We start from the raw sequence: 17704 nt of genomic DNA, 5'->3' as shown, positions 1-17704 counted from the left end.
CACAGGTCCTGGACCCCGTCCTCCACCCGTTACCACAGGTCCTGGTCCCCGTCCTCCACCTGTCACCAGGGCATATGCGCTTGTTACTGGCCATGATTTGTCACAGTCACCCCCAGAATCTGTGTCACACCCCACAGTCTGATGACCCTGCAAGTCACTCTCTGTCTGGGTGTCAGCTCCACGTGTTTTATCCAGCAGACCACTATCAGTCGTATTGTGGCACACTTCAGGTGACGTCAGGTCAGTTAGTTGGACAGTCGCACCTTTCCCTCTGGTCAGGCCTGCCTTCTCAACATTACTAACTGACATCCACATTATATCCACAAACACTTCAGCCTTTTCCCACAGTGCTACCAAATCTTGTCCTATTACCATAGGATACGGCAAGATCGGGTCTACAACCACCTCATGGTATGTGGCAACCTCCGCTGCGACAATGTAGATAGTGGCTACCTGGAGATATTCAGTGTCGCCAGGTGACACAGAATCTCCTGGACGGGTTCCCAGCACAGACGCTTCTCTCCCCGGGTCTATCAACCCTTGCACACACTTTCCATCCAGCCAAAAAGGACACAGTCGTGACACCTCACTGATTGCCGCCCCTTTTTGGCTCCGCCCCCTTTCTGGGCAAGTGCTCCGCTTTTTGATACCACCCCGGTTCGAGATTCAGCCCCCCTTCGGGATTCCACCCCTTTTTGGGCCATTACCCCTATTCGGGTTACCGCCCCTTTTTGGGTCTCCGCCCCCTTTTGGGCAACCATCCCCGTTTGGGCCACCGCTCACTATTAGGGATACTCCCCTCCCTGGGATACACCCCGTGGACTCCCCCACGGCACTCAGGCCCCAGTTCACACAGTACACCCCAATGTCTCTGGGCTTGTACTGGCCTTTTAAGAGTCTGCACAAAAAGAAATTTTTTTTTTTTCTCTATGTCACTTTCACCAGCTCCTGCTGGTACCGCCACAGCTCCCGCTGCAGTCACACACAACCGGCACCTCCAGGTGCTGCCAACCACAAGCCACTACAGCTCCGCCTGCTGTGGAACCTCTCTGTTGTGAATTTACCTTTTGGCTCCCTCTAGTGGCTACTAGTGATTTGACTCTGGGTATGTCATTCATCCCTTGTATGCTCACCTGGGTCGTTAGGTAGGGGTGTTGCTATATAAGCTCCCTGGACCTTCAGTTCAATGCCTGGCAACGTTGATATCAGAGCTAATCTGTAGTGCTCTTGTCTTCTGATCCTGGTTCCTGCAAGATTAAGCTAAGTCTGCTTTTTTGCTTTTTGCTATTTGTTTTTGTTTGCATTTTGTCCAGCTTGTATATAATCTGTATCCTGATCTTGCTGGAAGCTCTAGGGTGGCTGGTGTTCTCCCCCCGGGCCGTTAGACGGTTCGGGGGTTCTTGAATCTCCAGCGTGGATTTTTGATAGGGTTTTTGTTGACCATATAAGTTATATGGTCAACCCAGTTACCACTGCCCTATGAGCTGGATTTTTGTACTTCGCAGACTTGCTGATATCTCTGAGACCCTCGCCATTGGGGTCATAACACCTCTCGCTGCAACCACGGCTACTCTCCACACGGCTCTGCACGGCTCCACCGCTGCCGCTTGTCACCTTTGTGACCCCGCCGAGTCACAGCAGACGCTTGTCAATTTCGTAACCCCGCCGAGTTACCGCTAGACGCTTGTCACCTTCGTGGCTCTGCCACAGCAATTAACTCCACGTGTGCTAGCGGGATTGTTGCCAAAATTATCCACCAATTGTAAGGTTTCTCTCACTGAGAGTGTTGGGGGACACTCACTTGGCCGCGATATTCAAGCACACGGGCACGGGTTTATAAAACAAAGCAGTCCATGCGGTTTATTAAGCCTCATAAACCGGGTTACGCACAGTTCATAACATGAAACACAACAGGCACCAACTGGTAATATTTACTTGCAGCTTCTAACACTTCAGTGTACGGCTTTGCCTCACGGACACTAACACGCTGGTCCTCCCTTAACCAGTTCCCAAGGGAGACCACATAGTTCATAGACTTCACAAGCACTACGGCCTGTACGATACCTGACGGGAGCTCCGGCTCCACCTGCTGACTCCTCGCCAGTCCACACCTCCGGGTAAGCTGCCTTACAGGGATCACCAACTTGCCTGGCCGGCACACACTAGTCAGTCCAGACCTCACCGAAGGACTCCAGCTTCCCCAGTTCCACTGTGCACGGCTCCGGGATCCGGTCCTCCTACTAGGACCTCCCACGCCAGCAGGTGCTTTCCAGGAAGCCTCCTCCCAGGCTTCCAACACAGGAACACACCGAGCCCTCAGGAACTCCCTCAGGGATTTTGCACTTGGACCCTTCAGGTCCAAACACTGGAACCACACAGGAACATGTGACCCACACTCTGGTCACGTTATGTACCTGTAACCACACCCACAGTAATGGATCACATGGACTGGTCACGTGATCCTGACATCACTGCAGGTCAATTCTCACGGCCTCAATACAACTCCGTGCAGATTCCGGGGAGACCATGCAGCGCCCCCTACCTGTTACAGGGGTTACTGCATAACATATATCACAGAGCTTACATACATAACTGGGAAAAAGACCTTGATACTGAATTTCAGGACTGGGAGGTAGATCAAATTTACAAAAATTCGCATGGCCCATCTAGTTGTATAAGAGTACAGGAAAATTCGTATAAAATAGTCACTAGATGGTACACTACCCCAACTCTATCTCATCTTTGGTATCCTAATTCTTCACCAACCTGTTGGAGATGTACTAAAGACGTTGGTACTTTTCTGCATATGTGGTGGTCTTGTGAAATACTACAAACTTTTTGGAAAGAAGTATTAAAACATATAACTAAAATATGCAAATTACTACATCCACCCTCCCTGACACTCATTTTTTTAAACTGGAAGGGGGACAACTCAAAATATAAAAATAAATCCCTGTTGGCTTTCCTTCTATCAGCAGCTAAGCTTCTTATCCCAGTCCACTGGTTGACTAAAAACTGCCCGAGCATTTCGGATTGGGTCAACAAAGTGGACCAGTTATACTATATAGAAGAAATTTCTGCTTTCACTTTTTTCTCACAAGAGAAATTCCACACAACATAGGTCCCCTGGAAATCTTTCAGATCTAGTGATGAGTATTTGGCTCTCATTAACAATTAGAAATCTCTTTAGAGGTTTGGATCTCTTCCTAATCCAGAAATGAACGTGTCGATGTCCCCCCTCTAAATCCCTTGCACCTATTTTACGATAAGCCGAACCCTCCCCTTCTAGTGAATCTATCACCTACCCCCTTTCTCCTCTTCTTTCTTTCTTTCTATTTACAGTATGTGTGTATTGGTTAAATGTCGCATTAATGTGGAGTTGTTTTTGGTTTCTGATCTAGCCTTCGGGAAGTCACAAGACTTCAAATCTGAACTTTCTTAATGATTGCATCTTACTGTAATCTTATGTTTATCCACATGTTTATCTACATGTTCATCACTAATGTTACATGTTATTATTGAACTAGCCTTCCCGAGATTGGGTTATATGTCATACTGATGTATCTCAAATCCACATGTTACCATTTACCTATCTGTTATTTGTGTAAAACTAATAAAAAGAAACTTAAAACAAACGAAGACTGACTTCCAAACTGTTTTGTTCACCGATGAGTGCCGCGCAACGCTCGATGGTCCAGATGGATGGAGTGGAGGATGGCTGGTTGATGGACACCCCATGAAAACACGGCTAAGGCGCCAACAAGGAGGTGGAGTAATGTTTTGGGCTGGAATCATGGGGAGAGAGATTGTCGGCCCCTTTATGATCCCTGAAGGGGTAAAGATGAACTCCATAATCTATGTGGACTTTCTAAAACAACACTTCCTGCCATGGTTCAAGAGGAAGAACCGCAGCAAGATCATTTTCATGCATGATAATGCACCATCTCATGCTGCAAAAAACACATCTGCATCTCTGGCTGCTATGGGCATAAAAGAGGACAAACTTATGGTGTGGCCACCATCTTCCCCTGACCTCAACCCCATTGAGAACCTCTGGAGCATCATCAAAAGGAGTGTCTATGATGGCGGGAGGCAGTTCACATCTAAGCAACAGCTCTGGGAGGGTATTCTGTCCACATGCAAAACAAATGAAGCAGAAACCATCCAAAAACTGACAAATTCAATGGACGAGAGAGTTCAGAAGCTTTTTTCGAACAAGGAGTCCTATGTGCAAATGTAACATCACCTAGAATAAAGTTTTCACTTGAAAACTGTTTGATTTCATTTTGTAATAAGCTGATAATGCTTATAACTTCACAATTGACCTTTTTTTGTTCAAAATAAAAAAAAGAGGTTGAAAACTCTGCTGTGCATAATAATTTGGAACATGCATTTTGAGTGTTTATTTTTTTTTAAAAAGATACTGTTTTCATAGGCAGTTTTTTCCAAAACATTGCAATTATACTAGAATAGTAGATGACTGGAAAATAACAATGACTGCAATTCAGATAGGTAATTTAGAGAAAATATGAGGAAATATTATTTGCATAATAATTTGGAACACAGTGTATATATAGACTGTATATATGTTATAAGGAATATTTGAGGCCATGGAACCATTCTATGTCCATTTTGCAAGCCGTCGAGAAAATTTCGCCATACGGATGCCACACGGATGGCACACGGATAATTGTAGGAGAAAAAATTGCATCCTCGCATTGAATACGGATCACTGTTCAGGAAATTTTCTGCTTATCTCGGCCATCAAAAACGGACTGTATTTTTATATGTTGTGTGTGACTCCGGCCTAACTCCCAAACTGACTGCATTGTTTACTGACAAGGTATAAAACATTTTGAAAACACACCTAATACATTATTAACGACATTTTACCATGTTTATTTTCCCACATGGAAATAAGTGATTTTTCCTTTTCGCTTCTGAACTATACAGAGTTCTGATATTTTATTTCAGATTATGTGCAGAACTTGAACTTGATTCATTTGACTACTTGTGGTTCAAGGTAAGCTGATTCTGTGAATAATTAATGTCTTACTGGATGTAGTTGACAACATTCTGGCCATGAAGTACATTTTGATGATAGTTCTAGCAAGTTACTGGTGAAACTCTTCCAAGGTTCTGTTAACATACAAAAATAAGCGATTTACGTGAATAACTTCTGAACTACACATAGAGTTGATAATTTTTTTGACAAATATTGTTCAGGACATTGAGCTGGTCATTTTGAGTACTAGTGGTCTAGAGTACCTGTTTTCAAATTGAACTTACGTATGATTGAGTGTGTTTGATTATGCGCGACATAAGCGATTTACGTGAATAACTTCTGAACTACACAGAGTTGATAATTTTTTTGGTAAATATTATTCAGGACATTGATATGTTCATTTTTAATACTAGTGGTCAAGGGTACCTGTTTTCAAATTGAATTTACGTACGATTGAGTGCGTTTGATTATGTGCGGCATAAGCGATTTACGTGAATAACCCAGGACCACAAGTAGTCAAAATAAACATCTCAAAGTCCTGATCAAAATTTTACCCAAACAATATCCACTCTATGTATAATTAACCATACATGAAAATCGAATAGCTAACTAATAACTAATAGCTAACTGCCATACATGAAAATCGAATAGCTAATAACTAATAGCTAACTGCAGACTAACTTGAGTCCGGTGAGTCCAGGCTGGAACTTCAGACTTAAATAAGTTGTCCACTACAATAATTTTTTTTTTTTCATAAATCTTGCAATTATGTGCTACTGAAAACATCCACTGTCTTTATTTTAGCAATATTACCTTTTATCATGCTGTAGCAGCACATCTTCAGTGCTGGATCTAGCTCTCATGGGGTTAATCGACAACTTCCTTTCTCCTGAGTTATTGTGCTCTAATACTACAAGTTCCATGATGCATTGCACTGCCACTAAGCAGGAACCTCCTCTAGCTTCAAAAAGATTTGTGATGTCATTTCTGTCCAACCTCCTCTTTTACATTTGTCCAACGCACACTCCATTACACACAGATGTCTCTCTCTAACATCATGTCCTCCCTCTATCTGAAACTGAACCTGTCAAAAACTGAACTCCTCGTGTTCTCTCCCTCTACTAACCTACCTTTGCCTGACATTGCCATCTCCGTGTGCGGTTCCACCATTACTCCAAAGCAACATGCCCGCTGCCTTGGGGTCATCCTTGATTCCGAGCTTTCATTCATCCCCCACATCCGATCACTGGCTCGCTCTTCCTATCTGCATCTCAAAAACATTTCTAGAATTCGCCCTTTTTTTACTTTCGACTCTGCAAAAACTCTTACTGTCTCACTTATTCATTCTCGTCTGGACTATTGTAAATCTCTACTAATCGGCCTCCCTCTTACCAAACTCTCCCCGCTCCAATCTGTCCTGAATGCTGCTGCCAGGATCATATGCCTCACCAACCATTACACCGATGCCTCTACCTTGTGCCAGTCATTACACTGGCTACCCATCCACTCCAGAATCCAGTACAAAACTACTACCCTCATCCACAAAGCACTCCATGGCTCAGCACCACCCTACATCTCCTCTCTGGTCTCAGTCTACCACCCTACCCGTGCCCTCCGCTCCGCTAATGACCTCAGGTTAGCATCCTCAATAATCAGAACCTCCCATTCCCGTCTCCAAGACTTTACACGTGCTGCGCCAATTCTTTGGAATGCACTACCCAGGTTAATACGATTAATCCCCAATCCCCACAGTTTTAAGCGTGCCCTAAAAACGCATTTGTTCAGACTGGCCTACCGCCTCAACGCATTAACCTAACTATCCCTGTGTGGCCTAAAAAAAATAAAAAAATAAAAAAATAAATAAAAATAAACATTATCAGGTTCCTCTCATCATGTTCTCATACACTTTATGCAGTTAATAGCCCTCTGTGTCTGTACTGCTACATACTTAGGCAGTTAACTGGTTCATGCAGCTTTACATGAACACCCGAGCCTTACACTATGGCTGGTCCGAACAACTAAAGCAATTGTTACCATCCACCTCTCGTGTCTCCCCTTTTCCTCATAGTTTGTAAGCTTGCGAGCAGGGCCCTCATTCCTTCTGGTATCTGTTTTGAACTGTGATTTCTGTTATGCTGTAATGTCTATTGTCTGTACAAGTCCCCTCTATAAGTTGTAAAGCGCTGCGGAATATGTTGGCGCTATATAAATAAAAATTATTATTATAGATAGATAGATAGATAGATAGATAGATACAGAGATATAGGATGGATAGATAGATACATACAGATATATCTATATATCTATGTCTATTTCCATAGATATGTCCATATCCATGTTTCTAAACCCCCTTCACCCCTGGAGCTTTTTTCGTTTATCTCTCCCCTTCTTTCCAGAGCCATAATGTTTCCATCAATATGGCCATGTGAGGGCTTATCTTTTGCGGGACAAGTTCTACTTTTGAACGACACCATTGGTTTTACCATGTCGTGTAACAGAAAATGTGAAAAAAAGTCAAAGTGCGATGAAATTGCAAAAAAAGTGCAATCCCACACTTGTTTTTTGCTTGGCTTTTTTGCTAGGTTCACTAAATGCTAAGGCTGTGCACACGTTGCGGATTTGATTGCAGATCCGCAGGGTTTTTTGCTGCCCAGAGTTGCATCAAATCCGCAGTGTAGTGCTCAACCAATGTAAGTCTATGGGAGCAGCAGACTTGTTGTGCACATGCTGCGGAAAAAGACACACCGAAACGCAGCTTTTTTTTTTCAGCAGCATATCACTTCTTTTTTTGCCAAACTGCAGCGTTTCTGTACCCATAGACTTTCATTGAGTCGGGCACATCTGCAGCAAAACCGCAGATGTAAAAAAGAGCTGCAGTTTAGATGCGGATGTGGGTCCGAGAAACGCTGCAGTTCGGGAGGAGGGAAGTGTGTGGGCGGTGATGGTGTGCGTGTATGTGTGTGCGGACGGGGTCTGCGGGACTGTTCGGGTGTGTGCGGGACTGTTCGGGTGTGTGCGAGGCTGTGCGGGGGGTCTTTTGGGGTGTGTGCAGGCATCATCTGATGGGACTACAAGTACGCAGCATCCAATTTGCAGCTAATTTGGATGTAATCTGGACAGTGGACACGCACCCTACACTATCCATACATCTATCAATAGATATATCTATCCAGATATATCTATAGATAGATATAGGAATAGATAGATGTATGCATCTATAGATCTATCTATATGTAGCTCTGTCTATCCATTTCATCTATCATCTATATGTCTATCTATCTGTGTGTAATTGAGTGTGGGTTGGACAAATGTAAAAGAGGAGGTTGGACAATAATGACATCACAAATCTTTTTTTTGTTCAATAATACATCTTTATTTAGCTTTCAAAAATGCATACAAAAACGCACAAAAAACACGCAAAAACCGCACCAAAAAAAATTAAAAAATGCATCAAAAGCGCGAAAAAACTCCACAAAAAACTGCATCAAAACTGCAGCAAAAACTGCATCAAAACCGCACCAACAACAGCATCAAAACTGCACCAAAAACTGTATCAAAACCCCACCAACAACAGCATCAAAACCGCACCAAAAACTGCATCAAAACCGCATCAAAACCGCACCAAAAACTGCATCAAAACCGCACCAAAAATGGCATCATAAGGGTATGTGCACACGCTGCGGATTTTGCTGCGGAACCGCAGCGTTTCCGCAGCTGCGGGTCCGCAGCGGTTTCCCATGAGTTTACAGTACAATATAAACCTATGGGAAATGAATTCCGCAGTGTACATGCTGCGGAAAAAACGAGCGGAAACGCATCGGTTTATATTCCGCAGCATGTCATTTCTTTGTGCGGATTGCGCTGCGGGTTTAAACCTGCTCCAATAGAAAACTGCAGGTGTAAATCCGCAGCGGAAACCGCTATAGAAACCGCGATAAATCCGCAGTAATAACCACAGCGGTTTTGCACTGCGGATTTATCAAATCCGCTGCAGAAAATTCCGCAGCGGAATCCGCAGCGTGGGCACATGGCCTAAACGCACAAAAAACTGCTTCAAAACCGCACCAAAAACTGCATCAAAACCACACCAAATACTGCATCAAAACCGCACCAAATACTGCATCAAAAGTTCGCCAAAAACTGCATAAAAAAGCATCAAAAACCTGAATCAAAACCACGCAAAAAAGCACCAAATACTGCAGCAAAAACTGAATCAAAACCGCGCAAAAACCGCACCAAAAACTGCATCAAAACTGCTCCAAATATTGCATCAAAAATGCATCAAACCCTCACCAAGAACTGTATCAAAAACTGCAGCAAAACGGCACCAAAAACAGCATCAAAACCGCACCAACAACAGCATCAAAACCGCACCAAATACTGCATCATAACCGCACCAAAAACTGCATCAAAACAGCACCAAATACTGCATCAAAACCACACCAAATACTGCATCAAAACTGCACCAAAAACTGAATCAAAACCGCACCAAAAACAGCATCAAAACCGCACCAAAAACTGCATCAAAACCGCACCAAAAACTGCATCATAACCGCACCAAAAACTGCATCAAAACTGAATCAAAAACTGCATCAAAACTTCACCAAAAACTGCATAAAAAAGCATCAAAAACCTGAATCAAAACCACGCAAAAAACCGCACCAAATACTGCAGCAAAAACTGAATCAAAACCACGCAAAAACCGCACCAAGAACTGCATCAAAACCACACAAAAAACCCGCATGAAAACCACGCAAAAAATATGAAAAAAACGTGAAAAAAATGCATAAAAAACGCAGCTGCGTTTTCAGCAAGGAGATGCAGATTTTGTGCAGAAAATTCTGCACCCAAATCTGCAACGTGTGCACACAGCATAAAATTGACCTGCCATTATGATTTTCCAGGTCATTACGAGTTCATAGACACCAAACACGTGTAGATTATTTTTTATCTAAGTGGTAAAAAAAAATTCAAAACTTTGCTAAAAAGAAATAAAATAATTGCGCCGTTTTACGATACCCGTAGCGTCTATATTTTCTGAGATATTGGGTCGGGTGAGGGCTAATTTTTTGCTCGCCGAGCTGACGTTTTTAATGATACCACTTTTGTGCAGATACGTTCTTTTGATTGCCCATTATTGCATTTTGATGCAATGTCGCGGCGACCAAAAAAACAATTTTTTTTGTTGTAATGAAAACAACTGACATGTTGCTCACCGCCGAAGCCCACCTCAAAGCGTGGGGATAATGCCAGCTGATGTACTATTCCGTCAGCTGGCAGAAAGGGGTTAATGAACAATATGTTTCAGTTAAAAAAAAACGAAGAAAAAAAAATATGGCGTGGGCTCCCGCGAAATTTTCTGCGCCAGAGGGGGAAAGCCGACAGCCGAGGGCCAATATTTGTAGCCTGCTATGAATATCAGCCCGCAGCTGTCTGCGTAGCCTTTACTGGCTATTAAAATAGGGGGACCCCCCAAAAAAATGACGTGGGGTCCCCCTATATTTCATAGCCAGAAAGGCTACGCAGACAGCTGCGGGCTGATATTCATAGCCTAGAGAGGGGCCATGGATATTGGCCCTCCCCCCAGCTACAAATACCAGTCCGCAGCCGCCCCAGAAATGGCGCATCTGTAAGATGCACCAATTCCGGCACTTAGCCCCTATCTTCCCACTCCGGTGTAGCGGTGGGATATGGGGTAATAAGGGGTTAATGTCACCTTGCTATTGTAAGGTGACATTAAGCCGGGTTAATAACGGAGAGGCGTCAATAAGACGCCTATCCGTTATTAATCCAATAGTATTAAAGGATTAATAAAACACACACACATTAGGGAAAAAGTATTTTAACCCCTTCACCCCCAGAGCTTTTTCCGTTTTTTCGTTTTTGTTTTTCGCTCCCCTACTTCCCAGAACCATAACTTTTTTATTTTTCAGTCAATATGGCCATATGAGGGCTTATTTTTTGCGGGACGAGATGTACTTTTGAACGATACCATTGGTTTTACCATGCCATGTAACAGAAAATGGGAAAAAAATTCCAAGTGTGATGAAATTGCAAAAAAAAGTGCAATCTCAGACTTGTTTTTCGTTTGGCTTTTTTGCTAGGTTCACTAAATGCTAAAACTAACCTGCCATTATGATTCTCCAGGTCATTACGAGTTCATAGACACCTAACATGTCTAGTTTATGTTTTATCTAAGTGGTGGATAAAAATTCCAAAGTTTGCAAAAAAAAAAAAAAAGTGTGCGATTTTCCAATACCCGTAGCGTCTCCAATTTTCGTGATCTGGGGTCAGGTGAGCGCTTCTTTTTTGCATGCCAAGCTGTCATTTTTAATGATACCATTTTGGTGTAGATACGTTCTTTGATCGCCCGTTATTGCACTTTAATGCAATGTCGCGGCGACCAAAAAACCGTAATTTTGGCGTTTTGATTTTTTTTCTCGCTACGCCATTTAGTGGTCAGGTTAATCCTTTGTTTTTATTGATAGATCGGGCGATTCTGAACGCGGTGATACCAAATATGTGTAGGTTTGATTTGTTTTTAATTGTTTTATTTTGATTGGGGCGAAAGGGGGGTGATTTAAACTTTTATATATTTTTTATATTTTTAAACACTTTTTTTTTTTTATTTTGGCATGCTTCAATAGCCTCCATAGGAGGCTAAAAGCATGCACTACACGATCGGCTCTGCTACATAGAGGTGAAGTACAGATCACCTCTATGTAGTAGAAATGGTGGTGTACTTTGAGCGCCGACCACAGGGTGGCGCTCAAAGCAATCGGCCATCAACAACCATAGAGGTCTCAAGGAGACCTCTGGTTGTTATGGCAATGCACCGCTGACCCTTGATCATATGACGGGGGTCAGCGGTGTGAGCACTTCCGGCCGTGCAGCCGGGAGCGCTAGTTAAATGCCGCTGTCAGCGCTTGACGGCGGCATTTAACTAGTTAATGGGGGCGGGCGGATCGCGATTCCGCTCGCGCTCATTGCGCACACATGTCAGCTGTACAAAACAGCTGACATATTGCGGCTTTAAGGTGGGCTCACCGCCGGAGCCCACCTTAAAGCAGGGGATCTGCCAGCTAACGTACTATTCCGTCAGCTGGCAGAAAGGGGTTAATATTCTTCATTTAAGCATACTTACCATACTTCGGCGCCTGCAAAAAATGTAAAATAATAAACCGTATACTACCTGTCCACCGTAGTCCAATTAATAACGAGTGTCCCATGACGATCTCCCCTATAGAACAGTGACATCGGGTGATGTCACTGCTCTATAGGACCCTATGTGACACACTGACAGGAGACAATGGCTCCTGCAGTGCATCACTGAGAGGTTACTATAGTTCACTGGTATCACTTTATGGCAAAAAGCTGCGTGGGAACTTTCTCACACAGCAATGCCAAAAGTGAGACTAGGGACTATTTTCTCACAGGGGCGTAGGAATACATTGTGGGGAAAACATTGTGGAAGGATACCTTCCATCATTGTATTCCTGGAGCCCCTGGAGAGCGGTCGCATCAGCTGATGCTCCTGCTCTCCACGGGAGATCGGCGAGGGACACTCGTTTTAATTGGATTTCTGCAGATCAGGGAGTATAGTGTTTGTTTATTATTTTAATATTTTTTACAGGTAACACTGGCTTCGAGGAACAAAGTGACAAGTGATAGTGAGTATGTACTCTATGTTTTATGTACTGTACGTCTGTATGTATGTTGTATGTATGTACTGTATGTATGTACTGTATGTGGCATGTTGAATGTCGTATGTTGCATGTCGTCGCATGTTGCATGTTTCATGTCACATGTTGCATGTCGTCACATGTTGCATGTTCTCGCATGTTGCATGTTGTCGCATGGTGCATGTCGCATATCACATGTCTCATGTTGCATGTTGTCGCATGTCACATGTTGTCACATGTCGCATGCCCTCGCATGTTGTATGTCGCATTTCGTCGCATGTCACATGTTGCATGTTGTTGCATGCCGTCGCATGTTGCATGTTGTCGCATGTTGCATGTCGTTGCATGTCGTCGCATGTCACATGTTGCATGTCATTGCATGTCGTCGTATGTTGTCGAATGTTGCATGTCGCCGCATGTCGCATGTCGTCGCATGTCGTCGCATGTTGCATGTCGTCGAATGCTGCATGTCGTCGAATGCTGCATGTCGTCGCATGTTGCATGTCACATGTTGTCATATGTCGCATGCTGCCACATGTTGCATTTCGCATGTCATCTCATGTCACATGTCGCATGTCGCATGTTGTCACATGTTGCATGTTGACGCATGTCACATGTCGTTGCATGTCACATGCCGTCACATGTTGTTGCATGTTGCATGTGGCATGTTGCATGTCGTCGCATGTTGCATGTAACATTTTGCATGTCATATGTCGCATTCCCTCTCATGTCGCCACATGTTGCATGTCACATGGTGTATGTTGTATGTCTGTATGTACTGTGTCTGCATGTTGTATGTACTGTATGTCTGTATGTATGTACGTGTGTGTGTGTGTGTGTGTTGTTTTTTTTTACATTCAACACATTAGCTGGATGATGGGACTACTACTGTCCCATCATTGGCTAATGTGTCACTCACTGTCACTGTAGCAGGCATCGTCCGATAGGACTTGTAGTCCCATCGGACGACGCCTGCACACAGAGACACACACAGCAATGACGCCTGCAGCAGACCCCAGCACGGCCAGCGGACCCACCGCACCACCCGGCGTAGCCCCACAGCACATCCCGGCGCCGACACATGCCGGCGCAGGCACCGGCAGATGCCGGCACCACGGCACATCTCGGCGCCGACACATCCCGGCGCAGGCACCGGCACATGCCGGCACCACAGCACATCCAAGCATCACGGCACATCCAAGCATCACGGCACATCCAGACGCGGCACAATGGCAAATCCAGGCACAGCACCACGGCACATCCCGCAGACTCCTCTGCGCCCACCCATCCCAGAACACAGCGTTCACATCCCTACCTACTACCTAGCCCTCTGCTGGATGTCCTCATATGAACTCGAGCGTGGGAACTTTTCACAGGCTCCAGTTCATGAGGACATCCAGCAGAGGGCGCATCACCGCAACTCAAGGTAACTACAGGTCACCCTGCTTTCCATTCATTCCCCTGGTTTTTACAGGCAGGTGCGGCTGCATTAACAGGCTTCTGCTTGTAAAATTAGTTAACCCTTTCAGATGGATTTGCAACGTGGGACAGAACGACAGAAGGTATGGAATATTGTTGTTTGTTTTTTTTTTACTTTGTTTCAGGTGACAAGGGTCTTCAGGTGGATTAAGAGTCTAATAAAATATTACAACAACATCTGTCTTTATTTCATTAAAATACTTTGTAATAATGTGTGTTTTCTTAACCATTTCATACTATTGGATTAATAATGGATAGGTGTCATAATTGACGCCTCTCCGTTATTAATCTGGCTTAATGTCACCTTACAATAGCAAGGTGACATTAACCCTTCATTACCCCATATCCCACCGCTACACGGGAGTGGGAAGAGAGTGGCCAAGTGCCAGAATAGGCGCATCTTCCAGATGTGCCTTTTCTGGGGTGGCTGGGGGCAGATGTTTTTAGCCGGGGGCGGGGCCAATAACCATGGACCCTCTCCAGGCTATTAATATCTGCCCTCAGTCACTGGCTTTACCACTCTGGTGGAGAAAATTGTGCGGGAGCCCACGCCAATTTTTTCCGTGATTTAACCCTTTAATTTAATAGCTAGAGGGCCCAAATTTTGCACATACACACTACTAACATTATTAGTGTGGAATATGCAAAAAAAAAAAGGGATATGAGATGGTTTACTGTATGTAAACCATGTCTCATATCCTGTCGGGTTTGGGAAGGAGATAGCAAAAGCCGGCAATTGAATTGCCGGCTTTTCTCTATAACACCGCTGCGTATTTCTTGCAAGTCACACTGCTGGTTCGTGAGTAATCCATATTTTTCTCGCCCCCATAGACTTTCATTGGCGATTTTTTTGCGCAATACGGTGACAAACGCAGCATGCTGCGATTTTCTACGGCCGTATAATACAGATCCGTAAAATACGGCTGATAGGAGCTGGGCCATAGAGAATCATTGGGCCGTGTGTAATGCGTATTTTACGGACGTATTTTCTTGCGCTCATACGTCCGTAAAACTCGCTAGTGTGACGCCGGCCTAACTGTCCTAAAACCTCTGCCAAACCCGTCACATTTTTGCCCTATGTAATACATTTGTGGTCTTCCCTAGAAATATTAGACACTTTCCCATTCATCTATAAATTAGCTTAATAAACTTGGAACTAAATTAATTATTACAATTGATAATTATCAACGGCTCATTCACACGTTATATTTTCTTATACTAGTGATGATGATATTTTTATTTCTATAGCGCCAACATTTTCTGACCACTTTACAATTAAGCAGGGACATGAACAGACAATAAATATATCACAAAGTGACACAGATCCGCAGGTACAGGAGGAGTGAGGGTCCTGCTCGCAAGCTACAATCTATAAGGAAATAGGGTGGGATGTGCTATCCGTGCTTTTCACAGATAACACTTGTGCCTAAAATAGTGAATGGGGCAGTTCACATGTCCGGGATTGTTTGTAGTCCATACAAAATCATGGAGATATGTTCCATACTGATCCAAACGTCAGAACAAAATTGTCAATGCAAGTCTATGGGTCTGTGTAAAAATCGAACAGAACTGTCATCTTAGTGATGTCCGAGTCCGATCTAAACGTCAGATCAAAATACACATATAGCTCAGCCGTGAGACCACCATCGATCCTGGTCAAGTATCCAACATCTTTGGCTGTGAGGCTATGTGCACACGTCAGGATTTCTTGCAGAAATTTCCTGACCAAAACCGGACATTTTCTGCAAGAAATCCTGTGCGTTTTTTCATGTTTTTCTCGCATTTTTTGTGTGGATTTTTTTGCAGATTTTTCCGGGGGTTCCAAATGCAATAATATGGTGGGAAATCCGCAAAAAATCAGCAAAATTAATGAACATGCTGCGTTTTTTACCGCGATGCATTTTTTTCGCGGGAAAAAAAAGTGACATATGCACAAAAATTGCGGAATGCATTCTAAATGATGGGATGCATATGTATGCGTTTTTATAGCGAAAAAACGCAAAAAATCCGGAAAGTGTGTACATACCCTGAAACAACCCCATATGATCAGGTTTCCTCTACCAAAACTTGACAGTTCCTTCAATGATTGCAGCCATTGGCCCCGTTTTCCCTTGTTTCTTCCAGACCCATTTGCACCCATCAGAGACTAGTCTGTTGCCTTTCATCTCATCGCTCCAAATCACCCATCTTCAATCTTATACTGTCCATTTGTCATACGTTTTTGCAAACTCAAGCCAACGCTTCTCATCACAATAGTGAAGTTGAAGTCTCTCACCTTATTTGCAGCTTCCAGACTTGTGTAACGTCTGCAGGACAATTGATTGATTTTTGTATGGTTATCCTGAGGAAGGAGTCGGTGGAATCTGAAACGCATCAACAATAAACAATACATTTGTGTATAAGACAGCCAAGATGATTGTCTATAAAATGATGGGAGTCTCACGTTGGAAGCAGTAGTGGATGGTGAGATATGGAGCCTGAAAGTCAAAAGGTCAAAACATTGTTACTCTTTTGCTCGTCAGTGTGTTTGTCTTAGGGTATGTGTCCACGGGCCGTTTTACATCCGGAATAGCAGCGGATTGAACGCTGAGCAGAGCCGCAGCATTCAATCTGCCGCGTCCAGATGTTACAGCATAGTGGAGGGGATTTTATGAAATCCCGTCTCCACTATGCGTGCTAATACGCACCCGGCGGCCCTGCGATTCCGGACATGCGCCGCGTCTTTTTAGATCGCAGCATGTCCGTTTACCTTGCTGCGCCGCTGCAAGGTAAATCACAGGGCCCTATGTGTGGGGTGCGATGATGCCGGATGTGTGCAATGAACACATCCGGCATCATCGTGTCTCCAGAAGGGGGCGGGGCTTAGGGCAGAGCGAGTTTTCCGCTCCGTCCAAAGCGCCGGCCATCCTGAACGTGGACACGCACCCTTAGGATCTTCTTGTGTTTTTAGGGGGTTGATTTGTGGTCTGTTTATTTTATACTTATTATTGGTAATTTTTTAAATATATTTATTTGTGTTAATAATTTTTGATATATTATATTACTACTATATTTTTAATACAGATTGTTATATGGAAAAAAATACATTGAAGAAAAAAAACCTGATATAAACAATAGGTCATTTTCTCATGAGGCCTTCAGCGTAACCTCATTATAATGTGATATTTGCAGGTGATTCATGTTTCGTCCTGAAGGTTTAGAGCTGGAGTGGCCTCTGCTGGTAACACCTAGTACTGCACAACAGATGGAAGCATTTTATTGGTTTCGCCAGTAGGTGTCAGTAGCGCTCAGTGTAACGGCATCACAGAGAGATAAGGAGACGTAATATCAGAATCTGGGGAGATAGTGAGAAAGTACAGGAGGAATATATATATATATATTTACATTTTCATATTTTGCATAGTTCATTATTTTTACCTTCAAAGCAGCAACCGAATAATAATTATTGCAGATGTGACTGAGGGTTAATAATGATCTGGTGAAAAAAGAAAAAACAGCTCCGACTCTAGGGGCATTGTAGCACGGAAGCCAAGGGATC

The 17704-nt window shown here is 43.7% G+C and overlaps 1 protein-coding gene across 1 annotated transcript in view; it reads right to left on the bottom strand.

Moving 5' to 3' along the window:
• LOC143786276 (FAST kinase domain-containing protein 1, mitochondrial-like) overlaps positions 1-17166 on the bottom strand; it is a 44522-nt gene extending 27356 nt beyond the window's left edge. Inside the window, exons 1-2 of the mRNA XM_077275553.1 lie at positions 16442-17166; positions 5057-5139 (exon numbers count right to left, since the gene is read on the bottom strand). The gene's annotated coding sequence lies outside the window, so the exon portion shown is untranslated. The remainder of the gene's footprint in view (positions 1-5056; positions 5140-16441) is intronic.
• Between the last annotated feature and the right edge of the window lie 538 nt (positions 17167-17704).

The sequence above is a fragment of the Ranitomeya variabilis genome, chromosome 7, assembly GCF_051348905.1.
Source record: "Ranitomeya variabilis isolate aRanVar5 chromosome 7, aRanVar5.hap1, whole genome shotgun sequence".
Classification (NCBI taxonomy): domain Eukaryota; kingdom Metazoa; phylum Chordata; class Amphibia; order Anura; family Dendrobatidae; genus Ranitomeya; species Ranitomeya variabilis.
Note: the sequence above shows the minus strand (reverse complement) of the source record. Positions and strands in the feature narration are given on the sequence as shown.